General features: G+C 56.7%; 1 pseudogene; it reads right to left on the bottom strand.

Annotated features, from left to right (window-relative positions):
• Nucleotides 1-3,664, bottom strand: part of LOC117885376 — a 23,027-nt pseudogene extending 19,363 nt beyond the window's left edge.
• Between the last annotated feature and the right edge of the window lie 2,981 nt (nt 3,665-6,645).

Genomic DNA, 6,645 nt, shown 5'->3' with positions numbered 1-6,645 from the left:
CCCCCTCCTCCCGAACTGCCTGGTCAGGCTTTATATAAGGGGCCTGGAGGAGGGAAGGAGAATTAGAAACTTTCAGCTCAGCTGGCAACTGGATCCATCTCTGACGGGAGCCCCAGGACTCAGGTGAGCTGAGAACAGACCCTAGCCAGGCAAGAAATGCAGGGGGAGTGGGGGTGACTCTGCATTGACCCTGGGGACTGAGATCAGAAACTTGGCAAGAGAGTGAGAGGAACATGGGGGGCATGTGGAGTCAGGACTCCTGGGTTCTTGCCCCAGCTCTGGGAGGCGAGTGGCATCTAGTGGTCAGAGGAAGGGTGGCTGGGACTGGGAGTCAGGACAATGGACACATTACAGACAAAGCAGTAACACTGAGTTCAGTTCCTGGTCAGCTGCTCTGCTCGTCGTGTGTCTCCACTGGGTCTAGAAGCCCTGGGTTCATTCCCTGTTCCTTAGGTTGTGGATTTCCAAGGGCCCCCCGGAGTCTACAGGCCAAACCCTGGGGTGTGTCCATGGGAGTTGGGTGCCCCAGAGAGAGCTGAAGACTCCAACATTAACTTTTCTCTGCTCAGTTTCCACAACTGTAACTGGCGAAGAAGAACCCTTTCCTTCCCTGCTTCCAGTGCAGCATGAGCTCTGCCTGCATTTCCTTCTCTGTCTGTGACACTGCAAGCAGAAAGGGGCCCTGATCTCGGTCGGGATCTGGGCAGAGCCTGGCACAATGGGGCCCTGATCTCGGTCGGGGTCTGTGCAGGGCCTGCCAGAGTGTGGCCCTGATCTCAGTTGGTGTCTGAAGTGCCTGGCACGTAAGAATATAAGAACAGCCATACTGGGTCAGACCAAAGGTCCATCTAGTCCAGTATCCAGTCATCTGACAGTGTCCAATGCCAGGTGCCCCAGAGGGAATGAACAGAGCAGGTAATCATCAAGTGATCCATCCCCTGTCACCCATTCCCAGCTTCTGGCAAACAGAGGCTAGGGACACCACCCTGCCCATCCTAGCTAATAGCCACTGATGGACTTATCCTCCATGAATTTTAGTTCTTTTCTGAACCCTGTTATAGTCTTGGGCTTCACAACATCCCCTGGCAAGGAGTTCCACAGGTTGACTGTACATTGTGTAAAAAAATACTTCCTTTTGTTTGTGACTTATTACTGTTTAATTTATCAATTTGTTCCAAAACCTTCTCTAATGACACCTCAATCTGGGATAGTTCCTCAGATTTAAGCAACAGAGGGTCCTGTGGCACCTTTGAGACTAACAGAAGTACTGGGAGCATAAGCTTTCGTGGGTAAGAACCTCACTTCTTCAGATGCAAGTCTGAAGAAGTGAGGTTCTTACCCACGAAAGCTTATGCTCCCAGTACTTCTGTTAGTCTCAAAGGTGCCACAGGACCCTCTGTTGCTTAAATCTGAGGAACTATCCCAGATTGAGGTGTCATTAGAGAAGGTTTTGGAACAAATTGATAAATTAAACAGTAATAAGTCACAAACAAAAGGAAGTATTTTTTTACACAATGTACAGTCAACCTGTGGAACTCCTTGCCAGGGGATGTTGTGAAGCCCAAGACTATAACAGGGTTCAGAAAAGAACTAAAATTCATGGAGGATAAGTCCATCAGTGGCTATTAGCTAGGATGGGCAGGGTGGTGTCCCTAGCCTCTGTTTGCCAGAAGCTGGGAATGGGTGACAGGGGATGGATCACTTGATGATTACCTGCTCTGTTCATTCCCTCTGGGGCACCTGGCATTGGACACTGTCAGATGACTGGATACTGGACTAGATGGACCTTTGGTCTGACCCAGTATGGCTGTTCTTATATTCTTACGTGCCAGGCACTTCAGACACCAACTGAGATCAGGGCCACACTCTGGCAGGCCCTGCACAGACCCCGACCGAGATCAGGGCCCCATTGTGCCAGGCTCTGCCCAGATCCCGACCGAGATCAGGGCCCCTTTCTGCTTGCAGTGTCACAGACAGAGAAGGAAATGCAGGCAGAGCTCATGCTGCACTGGAAGCAGGGAAGGAAAGGGTTCTTCTTCGCCAGTTACAGTTGTGGAAACTGAGCAGAGAAAAGTTAATGTTGGAGTCTTCAGCTCTCTCTGGGGCACCCAACTCCCATGGACACACCCCAGGGTTTGGCCTGTAGACTCCGGGGGGCCCTTGGAAATCCACAACCTAAGGAACAGGGAATGAACCCAGGGCTTCTAGACCCAGTGGAGACACACGACGAGCAGAGCAGCTGACCAGGAACTGAACTCAGTGTTACTGCTTTGTCTGTAATGTGTCCATTGTCCTGACTCCCAGTCCCAGCCACCCTTCCTCTGACCACTAGATGCCACTCGCCTCCCAGAGCTGGGGCAAGAACCCAGGAGTCCTGACTCCACATGCCCCCCATGTTCCTCTCACTCTCTTGCCAAGTTTCTGATCTCAGTCCCCAGGGTCAATGCAGAGTCACCCCCACTCCCCCTGCATTTCTTGCCTGGCTAGGGTCTGTTCTCAGCTCACCTGAGTCCTGGGGCTCCCGTCAGAGATGGATCCAGTTGCCAGCTGAGCTGAAAGTTTCTAATTCTCCTTCCCTCCTCCAGGCCCCTTATATAAAGCCTGACCAGGCAGTTCGGGAGGAGGGGGCAGCTCCTCCCACTGAGGGGCCCAGAAGTGCTGGGTGTGGCAGGGAGTTAGGGGGGAAGCAGGCACAGGGCAGGGTCCTGAGACACTGAGAACCCCACATCCCCTGTACCTGGTGCACCTGCCCCTGGTATCCTCAACCCAATGTTTCCCCAAGAATGGAAATGGAACCCTGGAGTTCTGGCTTCCAGCCTGCCTGAGCTCTAACCCATGAGACCCCACTCCCCTCCCAGAGCCTGGTTTGAACCCAGGTGTCCTTACTCAGGTGCCCCAGTGAATCTACCCTGTAACAGGTATAACCTGGGTGCCCTCGGTACCCATAACCACAACCCCCACCCAGTCCCTCCCCAGGTTTCCTGATCAGGTCATCAAGAGGGGCAGCAACCCATCCAGGGGAGAGGCAGGCCTGGCCTGTTCCCAGCAGATTCTTGGATAACAGTCCTCCCCCCGCCCCCTAGCTGCACCTGAACCCCAGGGCCAGGGGGAAGGGCAAGGGCTGGAGGGGACATGGGCGGGACGGGACCTGGCTGGGGCTTGGTGTCCTGTCTCCTGGGTCTGTGTCCTGCCCTCTGCAGAGTGTGTGTTTGTGTGTGAGTGAGTGAACAGTGTGCAGGAATGTGTGCATGAGCAGTGTGTATGGGTGTGCATGAGTGTGTGTGTCTGTGCCTGAGAGTGTCTCTGGGTGTGTAACACAACCGCTGGAGAGTTTGTGGTGCCAGGGGAGTGTTACAGAGCTGACCAGACACAACCCCCCCAGCACAGTGAGTAGCCACATCCGGGATGGTCCCTGGCTGCCTGTGACGCCTCACCCAGGGCTGGCTCTCCTCCAGGCCAGGGTATTCTCTGCCCGACTGCCAAGCCTGTGCAGTGTCACTGAACTGAAATAAATTGTGTGTTTGTGTGTGTGCAAAGTGCACGTGTGTGTGCGCGTGTGTGTATGGGTGTTTTGTCAGCGTATTTATGTCACTCTGTACCTGGGGTGCATTTGTCCCTGTGTCTGGCTGATCTCGGGCTTTCTCACCAGCGATCTTGTCGCCATCTGATCCCCTGATGTGTCCTGTTATAGTAGGGGAGGCCAGGCTTGGCCCAGGGGGATCTGGGACAGGCTGGGCTGGCTGGGCGCAGGGCGATCTGGGGTAGGCCGGGCTGGCTGGGCTGAGGGGGATCTAGGACAGGCCGGGCTGGCTTGGCCCAAGGGGATACGGAGCAGGCCAGGCTGGCTTGGCCCAGGGGCATCTGGGGCAGGCTGGGGTGGCTGGATACACTGTCTAGTCTGATTGTGGATTTCTTCTCTGTCTTTTCCCAGCCCGGACCCCGCAGATAACGACTGGGGAGGGGCTGGCTCTAGGGGCCAGTTCCCAGCCACCCCTCTCTACTGACACTGACTATGGGGCCCTGCCAGGCCCTATCTGCACCGGCTCCTGTCCCAGTCCCCCTGCAGTGTCCTCTGTGCTCATGGGCTCGGGGCTTTGACACCCCCACAGTCCCAGGGAAGGCCCAGATCTGGTTCTACAGGGGCTGCCCACGACCCCGTCAGCCTGGACTGGCCCCAGCCCATCCTGGGCAGGGAGCGAGGTCCGAAGGCCCGTCCTGCGCTGCCCAGCCCCACTAGCTCCCTGGGTGTCAGTTGGTTGTTGGGCCATTGCTGGATCCCTCCCTGTGGTCTGTGGCAGGCTGCTCTCCCTGGGACGGGGGGAGGGGAAACCCTGCACACACAGGAGAAGTTTCACAATCCCGAGGCCCATGGGGAAGTCAGTGAAGGGACAGGGCTGGGGGGTGTCTGACTTTAGGAGGGAAAATTTTCCACCCAAGGCGCATAAGAGCTGAGGGAGGTGATGGGAAATGTCAGGGCAGGATGCCCACTGGGTGCAGTCCCCACCTGGTAGAGCTGAGAGTGAGCTAAGAGGACACGTTCCTGGCTAAGGAAGTTTCCCATCCACAGCCTTTGCAGCGATGTCCAGCCAGGCTGGCTGGGAGCCTCCTTTCAGAGACAGGCCAAGCTGAGGTTTGTCTCCTTGGGGAAGGATTAGGGTCTGTCTCAGTCCCCCCGTGTCATCTCCTGACCCCATTGTCCATACCCAGAACAGGACACCCCTCCCTTTGTGGGTTTTGTTTCTTCCTGGAGCTTTTCCTTCACTTCACACCCCACAACTCAGCATCAGGCTTAGCAGAGCAAATAGGCCCCATTGAGAGCCTGAAAATGCCCCAGCCCCCCAAACTGACTCATTCTGCATTGGCAGGAAAGTGTTTTATTGCAAGAAGCAGCAAGGAAAGAAAACTCAGTGACAGCTTCCAAGGCCCCGCCTGGGACAATCTTCTCCCCACAACCTGCCCCCAATACCCAATGGGGGAAGGGGTCTGGCTGTACTGAACGATGGGCACCCAGCAAGGCGGGTGCTGGGCTTAGGCTGAGGCGCTCAGTACCAGCCGGGGGGCTGGGTACCTGGATTTTCACTTGTGTGGATGGGAACTGGACGCCCAGTGTGGTAAATCCCCCCACAGGCTGCCGGCCTGCGGGATAAAGGGAGACGCTGCATGTCCCTGTGGAGACTTATGGCGGGTGTAGCGCAGGAGGGGCAGGGACGGGATAGGAGAGCTCCCAGTGATGGAGGCTACCAGCAGTGAAAGGGGGAGCAGGGGCACCCCTGCTCCCAGCCCATTTCTAGCACCTGAGATCTACAGGATTCTGATGATGTGCACGGGCTGCTCCTGCTGGTTACAGGCCATGCTGATCCTGTGGGTCTGGGGTATTTCCCTGTAGATACAGCGCGGTGGGCGGTGGGGACTGAACACCAGCTGGCATGTGGTGAGGCGGAAGCCTGTGTTGCTGTCGCATTGGTTGTATGCGAGGTACACGCAGCTCCCTGTGCCGCTGCAAATGGCTCAGACCTGTCTGGTGGGGGCGTGGATGAAGGTGTTGCTGGGTCTGCAGCCAGGGTGGGTCAGGCTGAGGTGCCGCATCATGACGTTGCAGTAGCTCTGGCCACTGGGGGTCTGGTCTTGGGGAAATCAACGTGTTCGCTCACAAACCGCTCGTAGCTGTCGGGTAGTATGATGTTCTGGGCCAGGTAGGCGGCCAGCAGGATGAGGGGCAGGAAGAGCAAGGGGCAGGATCCTGTCGGGGCCATGGCCGCGTCTGTCACTGGATCGACCTGAGGTGGGGTGTGGGGAGGGAGATAGATGGAGACAGCGCAGGATGGGGATTTGCCTTCTCCATGGAACCCCAAACCCTCCCTTGCCAAATGATTCTACCTCTAAAGCCTGAATAAACTGACCAAGATCAGGACCCCATTGTGCCAGGTGCTACAGAGACCCCAACCGAGATCAGGGCCCCCGTTGTGCCGGGCGCTGCACAGACCCCGACCGAGATCAGAGCCCCCATTGTGCCGGGCGCTGCACAGACCCCGACCGAGATCAGAGCCCCCATTGTGCCGGGCGCTGCACAGACCCCGACCGAGATCAGGGCCCCCATTGTGCCGGGCGCTGCACAGACCCCGACCGAGATCAGGGCCCCTTTCTGCTTGGAGTGTCCCAGAAACAGAGTGAAATGCAGGCAGAGCTCATGCTGATCAGGGAGCAGGGAAGAAAAGGGTTCTTCTCCCCCCATTACAGGTGCGGAAACTGAGCAGAGTGAAGTCAACATTGGGGGTCTTCAGCTCCCTCTGGGGTGCCCAGTGTGCCCATGGACACACCCCAGGGTTTGGCCTGCATCTGGTGGGGAGCTTGGAAATCTGCATCCTAAGAAACAGGGAATGAACCCCAGGGCTCCTAGACCCAGTGGAGACACATGACGAGCAGAGCAGCCGGCCAGGAATCGAACTGTCAGCGTTACTGCTTTGTCTGTAATGTGTCCAGTGCCCCGACTCCCAGTCCCAGCCCCCCTCCTCTGACCACTAGACACCACTCCCCTCCCAGAGCTGGGGTGAGAACTCAGGAGTCCTGACTCTAGATGTCCCCCAGTGTTCCTCTCATTCTCTTGTCAAGTTTCTGGTCTCAGTACCCAGGGCCAATGCGGAGTCA

The sequence above is a fragment of the Trachemys scripta genome, chromosome 12 (genome assembly GCF_013100865.1).
Source record: "Trachemys scripta elegans isolate TJP31775 chromosome 12, CAS_Tse_1.0, whole genome shotgun sequence".
Classification (NCBI taxonomy): domain Eukaryota; kingdom Metazoa; phylum Chordata; order Testudines; family Emydidae; genus Trachemys; species Trachemys scripta.
The sequence above is the reverse complement of the archived record's forward strand: the minus strand, read 5'-3'. Positions and strand labels throughout refer to the sequence as shown.